The 14,540-nt window shown below is 48.8% G+C and overlaps 1 protein-coding gene across 3 annotated transcripts in view; it reads left to right on the top strand.

Annotated features, from left to right (window-relative positions):
* The window catches only part of MYLK2 (myosin light chain kinase 2), a 200,944-nt gene that overhangs the window by 137,447 nt on the left and 48,957 nt on the right, over window positions 1–14,540 (top strand). The window lies entirely within an intron of this gene.

Here is a 14,540-nt window from a genome sequence, read left to right as displayed (position 1 = left end):
GTAGACTTTGGTGGTCCAACCCAAGTTACTCTGACAAAATGGTGTCATCCTTTTCCCTTCTGATCGTGGTCAATGAATGTTCAGTGTATGTGCATATATCTCCGCTCATCCTATAGTCATTCGCGACATACTTTCAAAACCACTGAAAACATGTATTTGGTTCACAAGACCCCTTATCCACTTTCAGGATAACCTGAGAGCGGCCATGTAAACGTATGTATGTATTGGCATTTATATAGCGCACTACTTACCCGTAGGGTTCCAAGGCGCTTCGACCGCTGCGAAACCCTTCCTGGCTTCCCTGAGAGATGGTCCCTTAATGGGTATCTCCAGGGTGAGACCAGGCATCCCCGGCGGTCTGGTGGGGCCGTTAGTGAAGATGAGGCAAGCTAATGCCCAGAGTTGCCGAGTGTAATCGCTGATCAGAGTGGGCACCGAGGCGAGAGAATTATCGAGTCCGCTGACCCTGGTCCAGAAACCTGCCACGCTGGGAATCGAACCCTGGTCCCGGGCCGTCCTCTGCTCTCGGGTCTGCCGCCTCTAACCAGTGAGCCACACTACCTCACCATGGGGATTTCTCTACATTTAGTTCCCACAGAGGCTACTATCGAGGTTACCTGGGGAAAAACTTTGGCTGTTGGCCTCTTGCACTGCTGAACTTCTGACTCCTATCTATGCACTGCCCTGGCCCCTTCACTCTCCTGCTCCCATCCAGCGGCTACACCTCACCCTCACCCTTCTATTGATGTCTTTACTGGAGCTCTACCAGAGCTCTACACAAAGAAATACGTAAAAGCCATGAGATACACAACCCTTGTTGGGCAAACAAGCCAGTGCTGCCTAAAGACTGGGTATCAGTGTTTCCCAAACTGTGGCTCGATTTTTGGTGGGGTGGGAAAGCCGAAGCAATAAATAAAGATGCTTTAAAATTCTGTATTTATCCTGTCACATATGATGCGCTTCAAAGACAGAGGTCCAATGTCAGGCTATCTCTTCTGACAAATTGCTGCTTATTTCCTTAACATGGTGATTGGTTTTTCAAAACTCCTCGCGGTCCTGGCTCCTTGGCACTCAGAGAAAGAAAAGTAATGTGAATTATGCGACACTCTTGCTGGGGTGCAGGAAGTGTGAAGGGAAAGGTTGTAGGATGGCATGTGTTTTATAAGACACAACACAATGTACATACCAGTAAAGGAACTGTACACATTCGACAGCCAGAAAATCAAAAAGGAGGCACATTTGTTTTGTAATTCCGAAGTGTGATGGAAAGAAAGATCTTGATAGGATCAAAACAAATCAAGGCATTTTATATAGTGATACACTGAAACCAGATTTCCACACATTATCATTTATGTGCAGTATATTTTTTTTTGTAAAACTTTGTCTCTCCTCATTTAGTAGCCATTTCAATAAAAATGTAAATGACAATGCACTACCGCACGATGCTTTAGTTACATAAAAAGAATTCACCTGCCTCATATCCTTTAAAGCTGGGTGTGTTGCAAATGTTTGCCGTTCTAAAAATTGGGCAGCACTACTTATATTCTCTCCAGTTCTGATATACACACAGCTCTCTAGTGCATTGTTCAAGTCATAAAGCGTTATGCAGCAGTCCTGATATGTTCCACTCTAGGCCTTTACATGACACATGTATATCCCCAGCATGTACACAGCACTCTGGATACAGCAGTCTCCTGCCTTGTCCCAGTCTTGTTATATACACAGCAGTCTCCTGTCTTGTCCCAGTCTTGATATATACACAGAATTCTCCTGCATTGCCTTCAGTTGTAGATGGGTAAATACTACTCACATGCTCTTCTCCCAGGCTAATCTCTATACTTTATACTTCCATGTATTTTCTCCACCCTCCCAATTCACATCCAATAACTAGGGCCTCTTTTGGTTCTTCCCAGAATAGCAACAGAGCTCCTAAACAGATTGCTGTGCCTCCCCGGGTCTACATAGAGTGAGATCCTCACCTCTCTTGTGTCTCCACAGGGCTCCATCATGGTTCTCCTCATTGGAGCCACAGATCCTGTTACATCAATGTTTATGCCTCCACATGTCTTCCCAGGGTTCTCCATAGGAGCCCAAGAGACTCATCTTTTTGTGTGTCTCCACAGGTCTCTCTCACCTTTCATGCCGTCAGAGCCCTACAGTCACCTCTTGTCCTTTTGTGCCCTCCCAGAGCCCACCCCCTGGTCCATTTCCCTTCGCATATGTTTGCTTTGCTTGCTTGCTCCCTCTTGGCAGGGGCTTGTTTTTCCAGTCCTTCCCTCTAGGCTCTCGCCTTGCTGCCGCCTCCTGTTACATGCTCAGCACCGTCACTAGCGTGAAACCTTATCTTGATAAAATGGCTCCTCTTGGCTGCTGCTCCCTTCCGTCTCCATTTCTATGGCTCAGAGGCTTAGCCATGACCTTACGCTCAGCTGGACTCCAGCCATCTTCACTCCAGAGTCTCAGAGCAGAGAACCACCGTCAAAGCCACCTCGCATCATCATGTCTTTTCTACAAAAACGCCCATGCATCCTGTGTTGTGTTTTTCACTAGTCATCATACAGACTATGTAGTGCCTTGCTGTTGACCACTCACTCCAGGCACCCCTAATTTTCACACTTTTGCATAACTTGCAGCCATAAATTCCCAGGAATAAAACAACCTATCACCACTCGAAATTTTAAGTTATGAGTGAATGAGCCAACCCACAAATTCCAAAAATGTGTTGTAAACCATGGATGATCTTCAGCGCACCACCCTAGTTGGGGACTTCATGTGTGAAGATGGACATGCCTCAGACCAATGTTCCCTCTAATTTTTTTCCTCTGTGTGCGGCAGTGTAGGGTCTCTGTGCGCTTCAGCCGTGGCTATGTGTGCCAGGAACCACACTGCGCGTGTGTGCAGCGCCAAATATCACTACAAACGTTTGCTTAATACCCTAGCAGCCCAGCTCTGTTAAGAAGGGAAATGTTATTCCTCTGTCTGATGTAATATTTCCAATACATTGATTTACACACTATGATTCAGTGTCTATGTGTAATGTGTAAGCGATGTAAAGTGCTTAACACCTTACACTGGTATTAATGGCGCTATTAAACAAAATAAATGTGAAAGAGAGAAGGGTTTTGAAGATACGAGGGTCCTTGTTAAAGGTTGGTAATGAGAGTATCCGTGGCTGAGGTGGTTATTGGGGCGCCAACAAACATTGTCATAGCAGGCGCCACCAGCGCTAAAGCTGGCCCTGTTCAAATGGCACTAATAATTACAGTGAAATTGTGAAAACATCCCACATTGCAATTTGAAACCTTGGCAGCTATGTTGCTGCATTTCTTTTCTTAATAGAATTGGGCTGCGGGGTAATTGTGTGCATTTGTTAAGGTTTTCGTGTTAATTGCAACTCATGATGGGTGCTGCGATGAACATGAAAACTTTAACAAATGCACAGGGACATTTTAAGGATTTTGAGTGCCAGGGCCAAGCTTATTTCCGCGGCCCCTGATTTGAACAGCTTTGGGTTTATGATCTAATTTCAGCTTTTTCATGTCCTTTTTGGCCAAGTCACCGACACAGCAGAGGCACACTCGTCCAAATTCTAAATGTGCTTCCACGTAATATTCAGGAATAGTGGTATGTGTTTTTAAAATTGTAACATAGCCTGAAGGAAAAGGAGAGGAGTCTAGTGAGAAATAGGATTTAGTGTCAGAGAAAGGGGGAGAGAGGAACAAAGTAGAAAAAAAGTCAGGGCGCAAAGACGAGAAATGGGGAAGGGGTAATGGAGAAATTGGTAAGAGAGGGATGGAAAGAAAGACAGCCAGTGGCTTTGGAGAACTGGGAGGGAGAATGGAGAATGGAAAACCGGTAAGAGAGAAAGCAAATAGCAGGCAGTGAGAGGGAAATAGAGACAAGAATGGGATGGGGAGAAGGGGATAGTGGGTAAACGTGGAGCGGGACTGATATGAGGAAGAAGAAAAAGAAGTGAAGGAGACGGCGAGAGCAGCTGGGGAGTGGAAGAAAACAGGACAAAAGATATGTCAGAGAAGACAGCGAGTGTGGTATGGCAATGCTTTAGAAGTAGTGTCTCTGCATATCGACGTTGGGGGGTTCTATAAGTATCCTTTTTTGCCATCTTGTCATTTCTAAACGGTTGCTCTATGTAACCGTGCTCACCTGAACAAACTAAAAAGGGTGGAAGGCTGGTTAGGCCTTGCCAAGATTTTTAATCTTGCCAAGATGCAGGTCTGAGCAGATGGCAGCTGCAAGTGTGTAAATGACTGATCCATCTGTCTGGAGTATTCTCTTCACTAACACTTGCTTCCCTTCTCTTTTTGAAACTCAGGGGCAGCAACATTGTTGTGGTGCCACCAGGGCTTTAAGTGGAAGCTTTTTCAATATTCTATGAAAGCCATAGTTGCTGCTTATTTATCTCATGTAACTAACAACCACTGACAAAGCCAATAGTCCGAATTGTAAGTATGATGTTACTTGTTGTATCATATATCTGGATGCAATGACCGAAACAGGAAAATACAAGTTGGGGGGCACACTATGCCAAGCACAGAAAAGTTTAAAAAGTCACACAATCACCCGCACCCCAGCTCTATTAAGAAGAGAAATACAGCAAGTCTACAAACACGGCCTGTGCTTTACACACCATGTTTGTAGAGTTGTCACATTTCTTTTCTTAATAAAGCGCAGCTGCAGGGTGATTGTGTGCCTTTGTTAAAGTTTTCAGGTTAATCGCAGCGCCCGTCTGGAGCTGCAATTAACAAAAAAACTATCAGATGAAGTGAAACAGGATGACTTGGAGTGGGCAGTGCGCGTAGAAGCTTTTATAGGTGAGAAAAGTGATCACTGAACTGCTAGCCAACTTTCAAATCCTTGAAAAAATACAAACTTAGACCAACATTACAACGCTGACACGAGATCTGTGCAAACCTGCACCATCACTGCACTGGTACATCACCTAGTCCCGTGGAATGCTCAGGTCACAGATCATGCATAAAAACACACTCTTTTAGATGTCCGTTTCTCAAGACAATAATAGAACAATAATTACGACCCTAAAAAAGACTCTGATCCTCCACTGCTCAAGATTACTGTTACCATCATCAGTGTCTCACTGGGTCAAGGTTTATCTGGTCTATTCTTCAGACATGCCATAATGAGCACCTACATTAAAAAAATAGAGAAATACCACAAACATTTCCCCTTTCTTCCTTCCTCTGGCCCCATTAAACCTGGGAAGAATAATCATCCTACAATTTGAAAAATATTCAGAAGCAAGCCAACTGTTGAATTTCCATTTGTCACTTTTCTGTCCCAACCACAGTACGGAAGCTGCACTACTAGATGTATGACAAGCTTCTATTACAAGAGAGTCTGCTTAACCTGATGAATTTCAGAGCTGAGTTTTGTACAGAAGATCACCCCCTTTCACCCTAATATATGCAAGTACAACAAAGCGAAGCTCATTAACAGTCAAACTGCTTCTTGTTAAAATGTCTCATTTTGTCAAAAAGGGTTGTTGAAACTGTACTACCAGCGTGACTATAACAGACACTCAAGCAAGTCTCTGTCATTGGCAGCCTAATCACAACTAGAAAGATGGCTGGAGAGTTTCGCTGCTTTCAAATTCAGATGGATTTAATTTATACAAGCCATTGTTGCTGCGTATTTATCTTCTGCAACTAGCAACCACTTACAAAGCCAATAGTCCAACTTGTAGGTATGATCAGGGCTTTAAGTGGGCCGGGTCTCACCGGTGCTGAGCACTGGCAGTTTTTTAAAGGGAGCCTCAAAACAGGTCTCTATCGGGCTCTGTGTTATGCTCTGGCACAGGCAGTCCGTTTTTTCCAGACTGCAGTGAGAGCTGGCACATTGTTGTGCGCATGCTCACACTGCTCACTTCTCACTAGTAGAGAAGTGAGGGCATGATGTCATGCCTGGTGAGCCTTGTAGGTTGGGTGACCAGGTGTCCCGGATTTGTCTGGACCATCCCGGGTTTTCAACAGTTGTCCAGGCAGATTTCGGGGAAAGTGGCTCATGTCCTGATTTTTTGAGAGGGTGAACTAAAAACAGTGAGAGGCATGTTTTTTAGGTGTTCCAAAGCAGGGCCAGTAAGCAGCTGTTATAAGAAGGCATTTTAATTAACAGGCATGATGCTGGGTTTAAAAATGACATTTTATTTATTTTCTTAGTGCCTGTTCTGTGTTTCTATCAGGATGAGGACTGTCATTATTTGCCACTTTATTGATATACATTTGTGGTCCTTCCTCCATTTTAGCGAAATGTCCTGTTTTTTGGGTTGCACGCTCTAGTCACCGTACTTGTAGGGGATGGGAAATCCTTTAAAGAGAGTCATTTTCTCTCTGTATTTCCCTTCTCTTTTTGAAACTCAGGAGCAGCAACATTGTCGTGATGCCACCAGGGCTTTAAGTTGAAGCCTTTTCAATATTACACACAAGCCATAGTTGCTGCTTATTTATCTTATGCCGCTAACAACCATTGACAAAGCCAATAGTCCTGACTTGTAGGTATGATGTTACTTGTTGTATCATGTATCTGGATGGAATGACAGAAACAGCAAAATACAAGTAGGGCGGTACACTATGCTAAGTACAGATTTTTAGCTCATGTGTCTTAAGCCAGAGCCTTAATTACACTGGCCTCACCTTTGCGAGACCCCCACGTTTTTTCATCCCACTTAAAGCCCTGGGTATGATGTTACTTGGTGTATCATATATCTGAATGCAATGACAGAAACCGTAAAATACAAGTAGGGTGGCACACTATGCCAAGCACAGAAAGGTATAAATCACCCCACAGCTGCCCTCAAGTAGAGAAATTCAGCAAGTCTACAAACACGACGTGTGCTTTTCACACCGTGTTTGTAGAGTTGCTGCATTTCTTTTCTTAACAAAGCTAGGCTGAGGGGTGATTGTGGGGCTTTGTTAAAGATTTCAGGTTAATCACAGCGCCCGTCTGAAGCTGTAATTAACCTGAAAACTTCATACAATAACCCTGCAGCCCAACTCTACAAACTTGGTATTTGGCTCGCAGATATTCAGTAGCGCCAACCACAGGATTCTGAGCAAATCTTTTGGCCCCAGCATGTATTCTTTTACAAATTAGGCACATGGGGTGCTCGTTGCACCATCACTCTGCTCTCACCGCTCAACGCCATTGGCAATGTCAACAATAAGGGTAGCCCTTCTCGGTAGGGAACAGTGTCACTCACCGCAGCTGTAGTCACCTCACTGGTGTAGGTGCAGTCTCGAAGTAGAGGGCTGCAAGAGGGATTGTCCACCATTTTGCCATCCGTTAAAGTGGCAATAATACACAGCTCATTTAAGTCTATAAAATGCACTGTCCAAGGGAATTATGAACAGGTGGTCAATATAAAGCTGTGAAAAATGGGCACCTAGGGCTTCAGTTCCGTGTTGGACATGGCTTAAAGGCTATTTCTGGTGAAGCTAGCACCTTGTTCATGGCAATGGGCAAGGTGGAGCCCTCTTCTGTCATAGGAAGGATATGTGTTCCATCCATCTGTTTGCAGTTATGTAGTGCAATTGTGAACGATCTTCAAAAGAAGAGAGTGTCCCAGTAGTAATAAGTACCTAAACCGTTTTTCTGTACACAAGTAATATAAAACTTGAGTGTAGACCTGTTGGTCACAAAAACTAAAGTCGAATAACACAGAAAGGAATCTCGTTTTGTTATAGTGCAATTGTGAACAATGCCATGATCAATACCACCTCAGTTGTTTTCGACCACTCTGCCAAAACAGGAAACATAAGATGCTCTTGTTCCCGATTTAAAAAGCAGTTAGTAGTCTATCACATGTATGTGCAAGTGAAAATTCTCTGAGTGACTCTGCATTGCTGAGGATACCAAATATTGTCTGTCCTAGGCATCCATTTGCCAGTGCAAGGCATTCTGGAAGTTGTTTTTTCTTTGTTCTACAGTTGTAGAAGAAAAGTCTTTTCATGGAACCTGGTGTCCCCAATACCATGGAATCATCTGGTAGCAGTCAACGAACAATGCAATTTTCAGAACCATCAAGTCCACAGGCCGCATCATACAGAAAACATAGAACACAATTTGGCCAGTTTGTAGTCTTGATATGGGTGATTGAGTAGGCATGTAACTGAAGGGTCGAAAGACTAATGGGACGAGTCTCATACCCTACACCAGGCAGGAAAACTATGAAGAAGTTGCTAATGGTTTCGCAGTGAGTGGGCCCTCTGATAATGGATGAAAGTGTCCTGGGTGACAGAGTTTCTTCACAGTAAGAGAATTGGACTGATACGGTTTGGGCCTTTAAAGAATAATTAAGATGGTCAAATTCAAAAGATCTTGAAGAAGAAGTAAGGGATCCTAGATTCCCTGGGTCTGCCCTTTCACCTTTATTCATTAGCCTGTACCTTCTATATTTTATAAAAGTACTGAGAAGCCCTAACATCATAATGATTACCAGCTCATTTTCAAAATCAACCCAAATTCTGAAGAGGCGGGGACATGGTAAAATAACATTCTACTTGAAAAAGTTTCAGTAACATTCCTTGTTGAAATAGATGTGCGGATGTGCTAGAACTATTTAAAACTCAAACAAATCAACGCCTGTGGAACTATGCCTCTGCCCCTATCCAACAAATCAAGTCAAGAACAATAGTCATGTGGATGGATAACTCAATGTCTCTGGAGACATACTTTAACAAAGTGATTTGTGCAGGTTTTGCCATCTACAGCTTTTGGAAGAAATATAGGTACCTGGACATTACTCGTAAAGTCTAATTGGTTGGTATTGTGATACTGCGAGAACAGTGTGTATTTAGAAATAAATAAACAACTGATAGTCAAGTTGCAAAGGCTGTAGTATACTGCTGTTCATCTGTTCGTGGGATTAGGCTGCAAAGATCATGTTTCTGTTGCGCGGGGGTGTCTTGTGGGACACCCCCGCGCCGCACGGCCACCAGCTGCTGCGTGTGTTCCCCTCTGCCTGCCTTCTGCCTCGCCGCCGGCCTCGCTGACGCCGTGGTCGCTCCCCTCTGGTTTCCCAGTTGTTTTGCCCTAAATTTGTGCTTGTCTGTTTCTGCCGTCTGCTCGCGTATTTTGCTGTTTTTCCTTGTTTTGCCCTAAATTTGTGCTTGTCTGTTTCTGCCGTCTGCTCGCGTATTTCGCTGTTTTTCCTCGTTTTGCCCGTAATTTGTGCTTGTCTGTTTCTGCCGTCTGCTCGCGTATTTTGCTGTTTTTATTTGTTTTGCCCTAAATTTGTGCTTGTCTGTTTCTGCCGTCTGCTCGCGTATTTTGCCGTTTTTATCTGTTTTGCCCTAAATTTGTGCCTGTTAATTTCTTTGTATCCCCTGTGCCGTGTCCAGTTTCCTTCCTGATTGGCCGCCTACCTCGCCGCCCTCCGCTCTCGCTTCCCGCCACCGCCATTGGCCCCGCCCCTTTTTCTCTTCTGTTCCCTCCCCGCTCCCGCCTCCCAGCTGCTCCGCCCACCCGCGCACTTCGCCTTAAATGGCGACCGTGCGGACGCGCAGCGGTCACGCGCAGCGGGCGCGCCGATTGTGCGCCGAAGGCGCGCCAAAGGTAAGCCCGTCTACGCCCGTCCGCGACCGGATCGCGACCAGCGCCAGGACCCCTGGCCCACGAAGACCCCGACCGACCCGCCTGACGTACTCCGCCGCCACCCTCACCGCTCTCAACACCGGCCGACTCCCAGAATGCCATCAAGCCTCTCCACGACGTACCCACGGACCCTTCAGCTGCCACGCCTGCAAGTTCACCTGCATCCGGACCTGCCTCGCACCAGCACCCACCAAGCCGAACACCAGCAGTACCCACCTCAAGTGCATCCTGCTCAACACCCGCTCCATCCACAGACATGCCATCGAACTCTGGAACCTCCTCGACACCACAGCTCCAGACGTTGCCTTCCTCACGGAGACCTGGATGAACGCCTCTTCAGCTCCCGACATCGCCATCGCCATCCCAGAGGGCTACAAGATCGTCCGGAGGGACCGAAACGCCAACCAGATGGGAGGAGGCATCGCCATCATCCACAGGAGCACCATCCGTCTCACGACCAGCACCGACAACTCCCTGACCACCGCCGAACACCTACATTTCCAGATCCACACCAACCCGAACACCACCCTCAGAGGCACCCTGATCTACCGACCCCCTGGACCACGCACACAATTCAGCGAGGACATCGCCGACTTCGTCAGCCCACATGCCCTCCCCTCCGCTGACTACATCCTCCTGGGAGACCTCAACTTCCATCTGGAGAACAACAACGACCGCAACACCAGCACCCTGCTCGACAACCTCACCAACCTGGGACTCAAGCAACTGGTGTCCACCCCCACCCACCTCGCCGGACACACACTCGACGCTGTCTTCTCATCCAGCAAGGACATCAACTTCAGCCACACCACAGAGCTTCAATGGACGGACCACAGCTGCGTCCACTTCACCTTCAAGAAAACAACGACCCACCACCACCAGCAACAGACCGCCCGCAGAAGCTGGAACAAGATCACAGCAGACCAGCTCGCCACCTCCCTGAGCCAGCACCCTCCTGCCAGCTCAGCGAACCCCAGCCAGGCCGCCGACAACCTCACGAAGTGGATCAGCAACTGCGCGGACGAACTCGCCCCACTGAGGACCCCGCCCAGCAGACCCGGCAGCAAGAAAGCCCCATGGTTCACCGACGAACTCAAGAGCTCCAAGAAGAACTGCCGAGCCCTCGAGAAAGTCTGGAGAAGGGAACCGACACCGGACAACAGGACCTCCTTCAAACTTGCCACCCGGAAACACCACCAGCTGATCCGCGCCGCCAAGAAAACAGCATTCAAAGACCGGTTGGATAACAACGCACACGACTGCAAGGAACTCTTCAACATCGTCAAAGAGCTTTCCAACCCCAGCGCAGGAAACAACGACATCACCCCATCGCAAGACCTCTGCAACTCCCTGGCTTCATACTTCCACAACAAGATCGCGGACATACACAACAGCTTCAACAACCAACCAACGCACACCATGACCGAACAACCACCCCCCACCACCACCCTCCACGCCTGGACCCCGATCAGCACCGAAGACACCATCCGCACGATGAACTCCATCCACTCCGGATCACCGACCGACCCCTGCCCTCACCACGTCTTCAACAAAGCCGACGCTGTCATCGCACCCCACCTGCGAGACATCATCAACACATCCCTCGACACCACCATCTTCCCCGAGAGCTGGAAACACGCCGAACTCAGCGCCCTACTCAAGAAACCAACAGCGGACCCCACCGACCTCAAGAATTACCGCCCCATCTCGCTCCTCCCGTTTCCAGCCAAAGTCATCGAGAAGACCGTCAACAAGCAGATGGCCGCTTTCCTCGAGACGAACGGACCCCTCGACCCCTCACAGTCCGGCTTCCGAGCCAACCACAGCACCGAGACCGCCCTCATCGCCGCCACCGACGACATCCGAGCCCTGATGGACAATGGAGAAACAGCGGCCCTCATCCTCCTAGACCTCTCCGCGGCATTCGACACGGTCTGCCACCGCACCCTAGTACGGCGCCTCAGCAACGTCGGAATCCAGGACAAGGCGCTGGAGTGGATCACCTCCTTCCTCGACGGGAGAACACAGAGAGTCCGCCTACCACCGTACAAGTCAGAGGCCACCGAAGTCATCTGCGGCGTCCCCCAAGGATCATCTCTGAGCCCCACCCTCTTCAACGTCTACATGAGCCCCCTCGCGGCCATCGTACGCAAACACAACCTCAGCATAATCTCCTACGCCGACGACACCCAGCTGATCCTCTCCCTGACCAACGACCCCGCCGCCGCCAGAGCCAACCTGCACGAAGGGATGAAAGAGGTAGCCGAGTGGATGACGACCAGCCGCCTGAAACTGAACTCGGACAAGACGGAGGTCCTCATCCTGGGCTCCTCTCCCTCCGCCTGGGACGACTCCTGGTGGCCTCCCGCCCTGGGCACCGCACCCAAACCGACAGACCATGCACGCAACCTGGGCTTCATCCTGGACTCCTCCCTCTCCATGACCAGGCAAGTCAACAACGTCTCCTCGGCATGCTTCAACATCCTACGCATGCTACGGAAGATCTTCTGGTGGATCCCCACCGAGACCAGGAAGACCGTCACCCAGGCCCTCGTCACCAGCCGACTGGACTACGGCAACGCCCTCTACGCCGGGACCACCGCCAAGCTCCAGAAGAGACTCCAGCGGATCCAGAACGCCTCAGCCAGACTCATCCTCGACATCCCACGAACCAGCCACATCTCCGGACATCTGCGAGACCTTCACTGGCTCCCCGTCAACAAAAGAATCACCTTCCGCCTCCTCACCCACGCACACAAAGCCCTACACGACCAAGGCCCGAGCTACCTCAACAGCCGAGTCAACTTCTACGCTCCCAAACGCCACCTCCGATCAGCCAACCACGCCCTCGCCGCCGTCCCCCGCATCCGAAGAGCGACTACAGGAGGAAGGTCCTTCTCCCACCTGGCCGCCAAGACCTGGAACTCCCTCCCGACCGACCTGCGCCTGACCCAAGACCACCTCTCCTTCAGGAAGAAGCTGAAGACCTGGCTGTTCGAGCAGTAGCGGCTCCCCCCCCCCCCAGCGCCTTGAGACCCCACGGGTATGTAGCGCGCTTTATAAGTGTCACTGATTGATTGATTGTTGCCCGAATCGCCTTACACTATATGCCAGTAAGTAAACACATAAAGTTAAAAGTCCTCTGTATCACCCATAAGGCAATCCATAAAACAGACCCACATTTCTTCAGGTGTCTATTAAAAAAATACATGCCAAGATGAACCCCTTGATCAGCCGACAGGATCACCGAAGTGGTCCCAAACACTAAAGAGGAGGGTGGGTTGGGCATCCTAAGTACGCAACTCAGTACTGGAGCACACTCCCGCTTAAGGTCAGGACTCTTGTAGATCATCCTAAATTTAGACAAGCTCTTAAGACTGATCCTTTCTGCTGATCCGTCAGCTAATTTAGCATCTGGTAAACAGCACAGGGCATCGACCCAGTGCAGGGCATCGACCCAGTGCAGGGCATCGCTCCATTGCTCGCAGAATGTATGTCTGAACCCGACAGTGGAAAGAAACAATCTAACAGTGGAGCAGATGCCCATGTGCATTACCAGTAATAGGTGGCATCACCATCAGTAGCGGCTGGTGTGCAGTCAGAATAGCGGGGTGGCGGACGTGGATGGGCAGACGTAGACTGGGGGGGCAAAGAAAACTATTTTTTAAAAGAACTTACCTGCCACATTGCACCTGCCAAAACGCTACTCTTCTGCTTATTTTTACTGCAGACAGAGGCTCCCAGTCTCCCCTGCAGCCAATCCTGACGTTGCTCTCATGCATGAGAGCAGCGTCGGGATTGGCCTGAGCGCCAAGGATATGCTCTCCCAGGAAGACTGGGAGCCTCTGCTTACGCTCTCTTCAGCCAAGCAATGCAGCTGGGTTGGAGACAACTTCACTGTGTATGTGGATTTGGCCGGTCTGAGATTGCCGGCCAAACCCACAGACGCACTGAAGTCAGTGCTCACCACTCCCCCTCCTGACTTACCCCTTGATGGCCCAGCCCCTAAGCCTCATTAACCCCTTGCATGCTTGTGACGGAACCGTTCCGTCACAAGCCTCGGGTGAGCTGTGCTTGTGACGGAACGGTTCTGTCACGGCACGCTCGCCGTGCCTGCACTGCGCGAATTCCGCGCCTGCGCTGACGATTTAATGGGCGGGCGGGTTCGTGACGGAACCGTTCCGTCACAAGCACAGCTCACCCGCGAGCCGTGACAGAGCGTTTCCGTCACAAGCACGGAACCGCCGCGCGGCCGCTCCACCCCCTTAGCGCTGCGGCGGAATAGCCGCCGCAGCAAAGGGGTTAAATGAAAGAAAAATAAAACGATAATAAACTAGTTTTATTATTGTTTTATTATTCAAAACTTGAGGCTGGCCTGTGGAACAATGCTCTTCCGCCATAAAGGAGGAGCCGCCACTGGTCACTATGCCTTTTGACTCTGAGATTTCTTAGAAGAAAAACAAGTTAAATACGTCTAAACCCAACACTAGATGTCAGACTTATGCACAGCATGTGTACACATAGATCTGCATGCCAGGAACAGATGCTTACAGGGTAAGTATTATTTAAATTTCTTGTTTCTGGTTGGCCTTTGACTAGAATTAGCAGAGACTACCTTGACTACCGGAGCCCGGGTGAATTTAAACCACCTCGGGCTCCAAGAGACCCTTCTTTTTACTAATTAGAACATTCTGCCTCCTAGGGGAGGACTGTTCTAATAGCCTTGGAGCCCTCCTTGCGAGCTCTACCGGCTATCAAAGGCCTACTCCCTTGTTAAAGGCCGGTAAAGCCCGTTCGGTCGGGCATTAAGGCTATAGCCTATTCTACCTCATCAGGAACAATGGTCCTGTGGAGTTGGTGCAAGCAAAAAGCCTTACATGTTGCTGGGAAGTTCATAAACCTATCTGCTCCCC

Source organism: Lissotriton vulgaris, chromosome 7 (genome assembly GCF_964263255.1).
Source record: "Lissotriton vulgaris chromosome 7, aLisVul1.2, whole genome shotgun sequence".
Classification (NCBI taxonomy): Eukaryota; Metazoa; Chordata; class Amphibia; order Caudata; family Salamandridae; genus Lissotriton; species Lissotriton vulgaris.
This window is presented reverse-complemented; position numbering and strand designations above follow the sequence as displayed.